Source organism: Heterocephalus glaber, unplaced genomic scaffold (genome assembly GCF_053883595.1).
Source record: "Heterocephalus glaber isolate CG9 unplaced genomic scaffold, H.glaber_assembly_v1.0 deba00001564, whole genome shotgun sequence".
In the NCBI taxonomy this organism is placed as follows: Eukaryota; Metazoa; Chordata; class Mammalia; order Rodentia; family Bathyergidae; genus Heterocephalus; species Heterocephalus glaber.
Window position 1 is genome coordinate 22909886 of NW_028258351.1, and position 12733 is coordinate 22922618.

Consider the following 12733-nt stretch of genomic DNA (forward strand, 5'->3'; position numbering starts at 1 on the left):
TGTGGTCATTTTGACCTTGGGAGAGAGTCAGAAGTTGCACAGTTCCAGATCTGATAAATAAAGTAGATGAGCACATGCCATGTTTTTTACAAACCTGCCTTTCTGTTGCATATTACTCAGCAGCAGCATTTATCATATTTTTTATCATATCTCATAAGAACACTAATAAAAGAAGACTTCCAGAACAGCTTCAGAAAGTGGCAAGAGTTATGGGATAAGTGTGTTCAAGGGAATATTTTCAGGGGGATTACTACAAATGTATCTTTTACTGTAATAAATTACTTTTCTTTAAATCACCATCTATTTTGATCACACCACAAAGAAACAGGACTTAGAAGCATACATAGTGCTTAGCAGCCATTTAGCAAATGTTTGGTTAGTATTGTGCTTGTTACTGTTGGCCCCTAATTTCCTAAACCTTCAAAGATATATAAAATTAAGCAAAAATATCATAACATTTTCATTTTCTGCAGGATCTCTCCACTTATGCTTGCAGAGCACTGTGCAACTAATGTGGGAGATAGGTCCCTGCTTCAGAGCAGACTGTAATGGGTACGGTGGGTCAGACACAGACCCCACTGACACACTTGCTGGCAGCTAGTCCTGGTTGTGTAGACAAGGCAGTACTAGGAAGGATGGAGATTTAAGAGCACTGGGCCAGAAATCAAGAGACTTAGAATCTAATCCTACTTTTGCATTTTAGTGAGCAAATTTCTTCACCACTCTGACACTCAGTTTCTTCATCTGTAAATGAGTTTGATTCCCAAGATTTCACTTCCACTTTGAATGCTCAGTGATTTCTAAGCAAGGTTTCATACCATCCCCTTTGTTTTTGTTTTTGTCTTTGAAGAAACTTTTTGCAAAAACTTTTGAAGAAAGTTCTATTCAAAATTACTTCCATGAATGAGGGTTTGGTGATTTATGTAGTAAAGAATAATTGCATTACATACTGGCCTTAATATATAATGAATGCTTATTTCTTCTTTGCTGCAAATCAATCTGCTTGTCTCCCTTTTGGGGAAATGGAAACAGTCTCATACTCTATGTCTAGCGTAGTTTCATTTCTTGCCTTGCTATTGAGGATACTCGTATAGAAAAGCAATACTCAGTTACGACCAGTTCACCCCATACACTCAGGGTCAGCTCATTCTTTCACTTCCCGTAGCAAATCCTGCCTTTGTTAACTTTACCTGTATAATACTGTAACTATAAGTTTAGTCAACTAAAGTCGGCTTGCAAATTGGCCAACTTTACATCAGTTGAATTTTTAGAAATTATAAGTAAATTTTTATTACTGCAACACTGTTGAGAAATTAGAAAGTATGAATTATCTAAAATTCAAAAAATGCCAATAATTCCACCACTCAAAAATACCTATTATCTATCTTTACCGATTGTTTCATGCCCTTTTTTTTGCTTAGTTTGCATAGATTTGTTAATTATTTACATTATGAGTAATAAAGGCTAAGTGATATTCCATGGCTCATAATTCTATATTTTATTCAAGCAATCTGTTATTATTGAACAGTGGGGTTTTTCCCCAAATTTTTTGCTATTACCAACCATTTTGCTATGTATTTGTTTAATTATATCCTTAAGATCCATTACTCTTAATGAAATGGCTGGATGAAATGGTCTATATATTTTCAAGGTTTTTTTTTTTTGTACTGGGGATCAAACTCAGGACCTTATGCTTGCGAGGCAGGCAGCAGCCCCACTGAGCCAAATCCCCGGCCCTTTTCAAGATTTTTGATGCATGTTATTGAATTTATTTCTAGAAGTATTATATGATTGTAGCAATTATATGAGTGCCCATTGCCTTTTTCAAGAAGTATGAATTGTTTCTATATACATAATGCATAATTCTTACATGTACATATGTTAAGCAATGGAACTTTGTTGTTTTAATAGGCATTTCTTTTACCATTGAGACTCAATCTTTTTTCATATGTTTATTGACCAAGCACATCTCATTCATCCAACAGATACTTATTAATAACCTACTACAGGCCAAGCACTCATCAATGCTTTTTCTTCTGTGATTACTGTGTGAATGTGGACAGATATAACTTTTAAATGAACAAGTGCTTCTTAAGCCCCTTCATTTTCAACTCATATCATATCTCTGTGTAACAAATCCCCTAAACTAACTCACATAAATTCTCTTCCATCCTCCAAGGAGTTGACATATACAAGAATTCATTACTGACATCCTTCAACCTGCTTTTCTGCTTTTTCACTAGATAAGTAGAGAAATTTGAAGGCCAAGACTCTGGGAGAAAGCCAGCTCCCTGACCACAGGAGTCCTCCAGGGTGGAGTCTAAGTTGATGAATTCACTCCCCTCCAAAGTGGAGCATGGGTCTAATGCATCCAGAAACTTGACCTTGATAGTGCCCGTTACTGATACCAAGCAGGCTAACTCACAATGACGAAATTCACAGGAGACCTGAGTGTATAAACCAAAGCGCCCACTTACTTGAGATGAGAAATGTAACTGTCAGGCAGACCAGACAATTGCTGGACTGTCCAGTACAAATTATCCCTCAGGCAGACTACAAACACAGGCAGACATCTCGAAAAGGAGCTTGTAGCAAAGCAAGGAGGGTAGGTTACAGGATTTAATATTTGCTAGTATAATGTTCCAACAGCCTTACGCACCCACTTCCTGCCCTCTCTTTGTTCAGTACCTGGATGTGCATAGTCAGAGAGAGCTCTGTGCCTCGTGACCAGCCAGCACCCTCACCTTCTTGTGGTCAGCCCTGTCATGCCTTAGCTGTGACCACAGCTTCAGGCAGGGTATCAGCTAGTTTTACTCTGCTATCAATTATTCTCTCTTAAATTGGTTTTACCCCTACTAATGTCCTGACTTAAAGTCTCATGCTTTGTTTTGTTCTGGTTTTCCTCTGGGTTCAAGGCAGGGATATTTATAACTTACTATTTTGGTGATTGGGATGGTGTTGTGCCTCAGACTTGGGTTTCTGGTTGTGGCTGAAGTAGTAGAGTTGTAAGGCATGATGGTTGCTTTTAATATCTTTTAAGGGAATCTGAGTAAACAGGTCTAATCATGTCTTCCTTTTGGTATTGCCTTTTTAGCCACTTTAAAATGATGGACTGGTTTGGCAGCAGGTCTACTACCTGGCATTCTAAGCTTGGCTTTCAGACCCAGCTACAGTGGACACTTCCTGTGACCTCAGCTTCCCCTATGTGTGCAGCATCCTCTCTTACACACATTACCGTGCTTTGAACTCAAGGGCAATTGTGGACTCAGCAGAAGCCTGTAAAATCCAGGGAGTCAAGGTCCTCAAGAGAACCCTCAGCCTATGTAGGATGGAGGAAGGGACAAGTGCTTCAGGTGACAATGCCAGGAGGAACCTGAGCCCGTCTCAGGAGGTCCTCTTTCAGAGTGCATGTCCTATTGCACATGAAGTGGCTTGTTTTCCTCTGTTTTCTGCATTCCAGAGTTCCTCTCCCAGTAAACAGCAAGCAGCCATGTCCCTCCAACTGTGCTTTTGTAGAGGTGCCATGGAGGCCAGGAAGGAGGGTCTTACCAGAGACACAGGGAGCTGTGAAGCCAGCGCATGAAACTCTGTGGCCCTCCTTTGGAGACCACAGAAGGTGATGATGTTACTGCCAGGCAGCCTGAGGTCTCAAAGAAGGTCACAGAATTCCCTAAATCTACCCAGTGGTATGTTGTAGGGAAGGAGGGTGACAGCTCTAGGAGAACCCTTAGAAAATGCTCCAAATAACCACTAAGATCCATTTATTTTTTGTATCTCCAGCATAGAATTTCTTGTCTGGGATTGGGTTTCTTAGAAACTGATCATGATGGAAGATTCTTGGGCAAGTGATTTATTGAAGGCGTTTTCTCAGGAGAATGGGGAGCCAAGGAAGAAGGATGGAGCGAGGGAAGGTAGCTAGGCAAGTATAATTTCAGCTGGTGCCTTGCTTCTGCATGGTCCCCCAGAGAACGTGGAGGGCAGAGTGAACCACAAAGTTGGTTTTATCTGGAGTCAAACGGTCCCATTTGTACACCACACCAGAAGGCTGTGGCTGAAGGCTGGCCTCTGTCCCTCAGCATTCCCTGTGTTAGTCAGCTTTTCATTGCTGTGACCAAAATACCTAAGAAAACAACTTAAGAAGGAAAGGCTTATTTTGGCTCATGGTTTCAGAGGCTTCCGACCAAAGCAGAAATATCATGGCAGAAGGGCATGGTGGAGGGACACTGCTCACATCATGGCAGCCAGAAAGCAGAGACAGCAAGGAAGAGCCAGGGAAGAATGAGGTATACCCTTTAAAAGCACACTCCCAGTACCCTACTTCTTCTACCGGGCCCCATTTCCTAATAGCCCATTCAGCTATGAACTAATCAATGGGTTAAAATCCATTGATGAGGTTAGTGCCTTCGTGATCCAAATCACCACTCTAGCCACACCTCTTCAGCATGTAAGTCATTAAGGGACACTTCATTCTTAAACCATAACACTCCCCAGCAAGGTGGCTCAGATTCTGACCAGGAAATCTTCCCAAGAGCTAGAAGGTAGGGACTAAGAATGTACCTCAGTGGTAGAATGCTTGCCTAGCATGTATGGAGTCCTGGATTCCATATTCCATCCTTAGCACCAAACACACACACACACACACACACACACACACACAGGCCAATACATGTACTAGCTCAAAATGAGACCTGCTTAAGGTGACAACAGCATGTACTATGTACCCCTAAGTAAGGAGGCCACGAAGAGTGAACTATTTTCACTTCAAGTTCATCATAATGCAAAGCCTTCTGCTCTGGCTGTGTGCTTTCAAACTTTTCTTACCCGGAACTCTTTGCTTCATTTTTTTTTTTTTTCTTTTACAGATTTTACAGAATTTAAAAGGATATAGAAAGCATATTTCAAAAATCTGTTTTGAAATAAATTTGACAACTTCTAAGAAGTACCTTGGAAGACAAATTAATGAAACTAACTCTGGAGGAAATATAAAATTTGAATAGCGCCTATTAAAGAAAGTATATTCCTAGCTTGAAAACCTACCTATACGACAACAGCAGGGTCATATACATTTTAACTGATAAATTATATCAAACAATTAAAGCAGAAAAAAGAAGGAACATTGTGCTAATCCTAAAACTGGATAAAGATAATAGAAGAAAAAAGTATGAACATAGATAGAAATTTGTTTAACAAAACAAACTATTGGAAGTCAGATCTGGCAGGATGTAGAAAGTAGAAAGTGGTTTTGTTATAGGGATGGCAGTGTTGGTTCAGCATTGGAAGATCCACCCCCAAAAGTCATCATTTAAACAGAGGAAAGGAAAAAGCCATATGATCCTGTCACTAGTTGGAGAAAAAGTATTGGACTAAATTCTACAGCTGTTCATGGTAAAAGCTATCAGGAGCCTAGAAGTAGAACAGAAACTTCTCAACAGATTAAAGACATGTACTCCGTACTTCCAGCAAGAACACCTTATATAAATGGAGAAGATACAATGCTTTCTTCTTAAGGTGGGGAACAAAGGCAGATAGGCTTACTCTTTATCTGTCCATTAAACTTTGAAACCTAGTCCACACCAAAATAGTCTGGCAATAAAATGACATAGCTAGGATAGGATTGGCACAGCAGAAGCAAAATCTTTATATGTAGATGAAATGATCATCTACAGAGAAAATACTAAGAAATCTCTAGGAGTCCCTAGAACTTGTACTTGAATTTAGCAGGATTAGAAAACACAAGGCATACATAAAAATTCAGGTCTGTGTATACTTGCTGTAAATGAAGAATTGGATATTGAAATTTAAAAGTTATGTAGGAGTACAAAGGACCTAGAAAAGTTTAAAAAACCCAAAAAACAAAAACATTGTTGTAAGACATTTAGTATCTAATTTTAAGACTTCTTCTAATGCTACAGTAATCAAGGCAGCGTTGGTGTAAGGAAAGACATAGATCATTTGAATAAAACAGAGAATCTAGAAATAGAACCACACATATATGGTCCACTGAGTTTTGAAAGATTATTTAACATTAGCATTTTATAGAATATAAACTCAATTCAAGAGCTGAGGAAGAGATAGTGTTTCCAGCAAATGGCACTAGAACATCTGGTATCTGTATATAAAAAATTAACCTCAACCCTTTTTTTCCATACATGAAAATAACTTGAAGGGATCTATGAACCTAAATAAGAAAGCCTAAAAGTATAAAACTTTAAGAAGAAATTATAAGGGAAAATATTTATGAATTCAGGGTAGGCAAGAACTACCTAGGATACAAAAAACATGATGGATAAAAGAAAAAAATTGATAAATGAGATTCCATCAAAATTTAGAACTTTAAATGACATCATTAAAATGAAAAGTAGTCCTTAAACAGACCATATTTACAATGCATATAACCTATGACCAGAATATATAAAGAATTCTTAGAGCTCATTAATAGACAACCCAATTAAAATGTAGACATAAGAAGATGATAAATAGCCAGTATAAGCACAAGGAATGGTGTGCAACTCTAGAATCAGAAAAATACTAATCAGTACAATAATAAGATTGAATTATACACTCATTAGGGAGATGAAGTTAAAAGTTTTAAAAGCCTTGTCCTGACTTTTTCTTTTTGTTGGATTCTCCCCCTTTGCATTTAATTTGTCACGCCCAATGGATTCATTCAGCTGGGTTTCCTAGGGTTGTGATCCTCATTGTCTTTTCCTAGGGTATTGTCTAAAATTTTTTGGAGTGCTGGTTTTGTATTCATGAAGTTCCTGAGGTGCTCTTTATCATAAAAGTATCTTATTTCTCTATCAATTTTGAAAGATAGTTTTGCAGGGTACATCAATCTGGGTTGGAGGCTGTTTTCCTTTAGGGCTTGAAATATATCACTCCAAGCTCTTCTTGCCTTGAGGGTTTGCACTGAGAAGTCTGCTGTAATTCTGATGGGCTTTCCTTTGTATGTGATTTGTTTCTTTTCTCTCACTGCTTGTAGAATTGTTTTCTTCTGTTGGGTTTCTGGAATCCTAACTATTATATGCCTATGTGTAGATTATTTTTGATTAAGGCTAGCTTGAGTCCTATATGCCTCACCTATCTGTATGTCAAGTTCTTTTCCCCTCCTTGGGAAGTTTTTCTTTGCTTCATCTTTAGAAGCCTCTTTCTCATCTTCCTCCAAAACAAAGGTCCAACTGAAAGAGTGCAGTGGAGTCCCAGGGAATCTCTCCAAACACAGATTCAGAAAGTTTTAAATGTTATGACATCACCCCAATCATTAGCATGAAAATGCTCATAAATCTCCATAGTCTCCATCCTTCCCTTCAGGGTTGCATACTGATAATTAGGAGTCTTTTTGTAAGCTGAGCATTTTCTTGAGCATTGTCTCACAGAAGTGAAGCCTCCACTCCCTCCAAGGGACTCTGACAGAGAGCACAGAGGTGTCTACCCTGCCTGAGTGAGAGTGGCATCTGCCAGAATATCTACTTGTGACAATACATCAGGGTCTAATTCCACAAAGTCAGCAGGCCTTCATCAAAAAGCACTGTATTTCCATCCCAGGTCTGCTGCTCACCAGCCAACACACTCTCTCTCCTCAGCTTTGCTGAGCTCATAGACAAAGACAGAGTAAAAATTAGATTCATAACAGCACCTTATTACAATAGGGCACTAAGTCAGTGATGAGCTAAATCCATCAAAATGGTGGTTCCTGGTACCTCCTCTGATAGACTGAGTGGGAATATTGTTCTCAGGTACAGAGAGTCTCTGCAATGGTATCTAAAAGAATCTTGGTCTGATGGTCATCCAAACCTTAAGACATGTAGATAAAACCTCCATGGAGCCACCGCTTATTACAGCCAAGACCAATCCAAATGCCACACCTCTTGGTGGTTTAAGTAATCATGGGATTGTCAAAGCTGTAGCACCACCCTGGTGATATAACCAGACACATCCACTCCTGTCTCTGACTGCTTTCCATCCATGCAGCTTTTCCATAGACCTCAGCACATGACACCTTCTTCCCAAATAATCTACTAACTCCAGTCTCATTATCTGTGGGCAGTTTAAGATGCACAGACCATTCAGTAGAGAAGATGCAAGATGGAGTTTCAGAGTTCACCTTAGACATATCTGCTGGCCTGACTTGGACTACTGCTCCTGGTTCTTTGCAGCCCTCTCCTCTAGCATATGGAAAACATCAGCTCTGACCTCAGGCTTGCATTACCTGCATGGCTTTCTGCTCAGCCACCACAGCCCATCCTTCACCAGGCCCACCCTCCATCCACTGTCACACCTGTGGGCCCTGTAGGTTCTCCTCACCTTAGGGGTTTTTCAAGTACTTCTTTCAACCATATGGTTCTGTCCCCCCCACACATACACACATGCACACAAACAAATTCTGGTTAATTCAATTTTCTGTTTTGTGTCTTAAAAAGGGCCAGACTGGAGGTCCATGTTTTAGACCATGCACCTGGAGAAGGTATGGTTAATAGGACAGAAAAGAGGTCCAGATTTCCTAGCCTAAAGTGCCACCATTATTATACATTAGCAATGTAAGTGTTGGCACCTGCTTGATTTTATTTTTGTGCCTCATTTTCTTGTCTGTAGAATGGACACATTGGCTATTGTGAGCACTGAAATATTTGTGGAAGTACGTGGGGCACATGGTGACATTATAGGTTACTGTTATGGATAGAATCAATGGTGGGAAATACATGGGTGCTTACATGAATAAGTGCTAAAGGAAAAAGGCCAGTAACTGAGCTACATTGGATTTTAATATGTGGGACCAAGAAATACACATACACACCCTCCAATCTGCACTAGCACATTTCACTTGAAATTTATAATTGTAAATCTCAAATTGGAGATTTGCCATTCTCAGGAAGCCTATCATTTATTGTTTTCCTTTTTTGTGTGTTTTCCAATTTTTATTAGTGCATGTTTGCAGTACAGAATGACCACATGAATTGTGAGGGGGAGGTACCTGTACATAAAACACTTTAATTCTTTTTATTTCCCCATTCCCTTCCCTCCCTCTCCTGTACCTCCATCTCCAGATCCCCTTTCCATTTGCCAAAGATCTATCTCCCTCTTGCCTATTGTCAATTTTTTATTCTATTCTTTAAATTATTTGTACTTTGAGTTTCTCACATCATGTGTTTCTTTTTCATTTTTGTATTAGTACACAATTGTAGTATATAATGTTTACATTCCTTGTGTGGCATTTACTCTAAGACGGTCATCCTTAACCCATGTGACACAATAGGATCACATAGGGAGTGTTTGTTTAATATATGTTGATGAATTATAGTTAAATATATGTATGCTGAAGACAGTGATGTTAAGATTTTTTAACACAATGTAGGATGATTAAAACTAATTTAATGTATCTATCACCTCAAATACTTGGCATTTTTGTGATGAGAATATTTGAGATTTACTTTCTTGGTGATATTGAAGTGCACAGTCCTCAATTGTAATCTGTATTCATCATACTATGCAATAGATCTTTTAAAAACAAATCAAACTTATTCCTTTTTTCTAACTGAAACTTTATACCCTTTGACGACTACTTACCCACTCCCCACCACCACCACCTCAGGTTATGGTATTCACCTTCTACTCTCTGCATCTATGAGTTCAATTGTTTTAGATGAAAACATCTACATTCGTCTTTCTGTCTTTGGTGTATTTTGTTTTCCCTCTCTAATACAATTATTGTTAACCCACATAGCTGTTACAATTACCTAGGAAATTTTAAAATTATAGATGCCTAATGCCCACCTAAGACCAATAAAATCACCATCAGAGTGTGAAGGAGGAAGCAAATCTCTGTATCTTCTAAAAGTTTTGCATTCAGATTGCAGCCAAGACAGGGAAATGTTCCTTTAAGAGATTATTCCATACCTTCTTTCTCTCTTAACTACCTCCTCTCCTTCTTCCAGCCCTCAGCTGATAAGCTTGCCTCATAGTTCACAGAGAAAATGAAGCCTTTTGGAGAAATCATCCTTATCTACCCATTGTCAAATCTATTATAATGCCAGCATCCAGAGCAACATTCTTCCCTTCCCTTCTGCAGAGGAAGTGTGTGTTCCCTGCCCAAGTCCAGCCTCCCTGCATGTCATTGTAGAGCTCCTTCTCTCTTCCTCCTTCAATTGTCCCTCATTCTGGTCAGACTTTGTCTCTTTTTCTCCATAGTCACCGCCAGTGGCATACAAAGGTGCTCAGGTTTCTCTTAGCTTGGAGAAAAAAACAAATAAAAACAAATTCCTTCCCCCTGACCACAGCCCCCATTTTCAGCTCAAAAGGATCTACGTACCATATTCACAGAAGCAGTATTCACAAAGGCCAAGGCATGTAAACAACCCAATTACCTATGGATGAATGAATGAGTAAACAGAATACAGGATTTTCACACAATGGAATGCAGTGTCCCTTGGTATCCATGGAAGTGACTGATTCCAAGACCTACTTAGATACCCAAATCCATGGATGCTCATGTCCCTTAAATAAAATGGCATCATATTTGCATATAAACTACAAAGTCCTCCCATATACTGTACTTAAATCATCTCTAGACTACTTACAATACTTAACACAGTGTAAATGCTATGCAAGTAACATTTATATTTACATTAGAAAATAATGACAAAAAAGTCTGTACCTGTTCTGTACAGATGCAGTTTTTTTCCAAATATTTTTTTCTTTCATTGGTTGGTTGAATCTGCAAATGTGGAATCCATGGATACAAATAGCCAACTATATTATTAAACCTTAAAAAGGAAGAAATTTTGACATATGCCACAAAATGAATTAATCTTGAGACATTATATTAAGAAAAATAAGTCAGTCACAAAGTAACACATATTACATAATTCCACTTGTACAAGGTATCTAGAATAAGCAAGCTTATAGACAGAAAATTGAACGGAGGCAATTAGGAACTGGGGTGAAGAGAGAATGGGAGAGGATATTTACTGAAGACCAAGTTACAGTTTGGGATCATGAAACAGTTCTGGAGATGGATGGTGGCAATGGATGGCCAACAGTGTGAATGTATTTAATACAACTGAATTGTTAAAATGGCAAATTTTGTGTTATATGTATTTTGCCATAATTAAAATTAAAACAAAATAGTAATAACACCTGTAAACATCTGTTCTCCCATTGTACCCTGCTCCTATTTGTTCCACAGCCCACAACCTCCCCCACATCATCAAACAACTCCAGCCAAGGTCACCTTGACACGAATATTAACAAATCCAGCAAATGCTTCCCTTCCTCCCTCACTTGACTAGCTGAAGGTTTAGCCGTCTTCTTGAGATGTTCTGTCCTCCTGGTTTCCATGACTCCGTCCACTCATGTTTTTAACTCCTCACTGCCCCCATCCCATTCTTTAGACCCACAGTTTAGGTCGTAGGCTTATGTTTCCTGTGTTCTCTCCGGGGCCTTTGCTCTCTCCTCTCTGTGTACACACTTTCTTTATCTAGAGAAACTCACCTCCTTTCATAGTTTTAGGTACAATCTCCACACTGATGACTCTCAAAGCTATATCTCCAGCCCCAGTTTTTTCCACAAGCTCCACTGGCTACTTGACCTCACCATTTAGGTGTTTCACAAGCATCTCACACTTAGTGTGTTCAAAGTGGACTCTTGACTTTACACTCCAGACCCAAACTGTGCATCCAACATTTTTCCTCATCTCAACAAAGGTTGAGTCATTCGTGTCTGAGTAGCATTCATCTCTCTCTCTTTCATGTGTACCTTATACACATATGTGTATATGTGTACCTTATATGTGTATATAAAGTCCACCATCATACTACATCTTGGGTATGTCCACTTCGCCACATAGTAATGGCCTCTTTAGTCTGCGTCACCATCTTTCCTCAGATGGACTAGTGCAGTAGCCTTCTTAACAGTCCAGGGTCCTGAATGATTCTTCTTCATCCTGACCCTAGTTTCTCTGATCTTTTCTCTCAGTCATATTGCTATAGCCACATAGATCACTTCAGTATTGTCACTATGCTTATGCTAAACTTAGCTTAGATTTTTTCCTACCCCGGAACCTTTGCACACACAGTACAAACACAAACACTTCCTGCTCTCGTTCACCTTCGCACATGTGTATTTGCATGGACAGCCGCTTACCATCCCTAAAATCTCTGCATAAGTGTCCTTTCCTCAGAAAAACCTCCCTTCCCCACTTTAATAAGTACCACCTTTTGTCATCTATCTCTCACATCTAATTGTCAACATCTTAGCCTTTAATACGCTGAGCAATTCTTCATGTATGTCTGTTAACTTACTATTACACATCACTTCTGGTAACCTACATATCCCATGAATACTGCAGCCACATCTGTTTGGTTCACCATTGTATTGTGAGAGACCCTCGGATGTTTCCCTTGAACATAAATCTTGTTCAACAGATTGGGATACAGTGCTGTCATGGGACATGGTGCCTTGGATTTAAAGCATAGATTCAGAGTAAGATGGACTTTTCTGACCATGTTACAAAAATTTACAATCCTGAATTTTTATTATTCATGTTTATTAACTAGTAGCAATTTACTTCTTATTAAGACAACTGATCTCAAGCAACATCAACAAGTAGATTATAATCATCTTTAAAACAAGTTTTTAAGGATCACAATTAAATATATGTTGTATTTAAAGCAAGGTTTTATATATAAATGAATGTTTGGTGTCCTTTTCACAAATTCCTAGAAGTAATTTATTTTTA

At 38.9% G+C, this 12733-nt stretch overlaps 1 protein-coding gene and 1 long non-coding RNA gene across 5 annotated transcripts in view; one reads left to right on the forward strand and one right to left on the reverse strand.

The window, feature by feature from the left end:
- The window catches only part of Shisa6 (shisa family member 6), a 304683-nt gene that overhangs the window by 259311 nt on the left and 32639 nt on the right, over positions 1-12733 (forward strand). The gene's annotated exons all lie outside the window — the stretch shown is intronic.
- Positions 1-12733, reverse strand: part of LOC110344375 (uncharacterized) — a 77818-nt gene that overhangs the window by 8438 nt on the left and 56647 nt on the right. For 2 of the 3 annotated variants that reach the window (XR_015443307.1, XR_015443308.1), the window contains exon 4: positions 10652-10760. The exons of the other annotated variant lie outside the window; for it this stretch is intronic. This is a non-coding gene — a long non-coding RNA (uncharacterized LOC110344375). The remainder of the gene's footprint in view (positions 1-10651; positions 10761-12733) is intronic. 3 annotated transcript variants of the gene reach the window in all.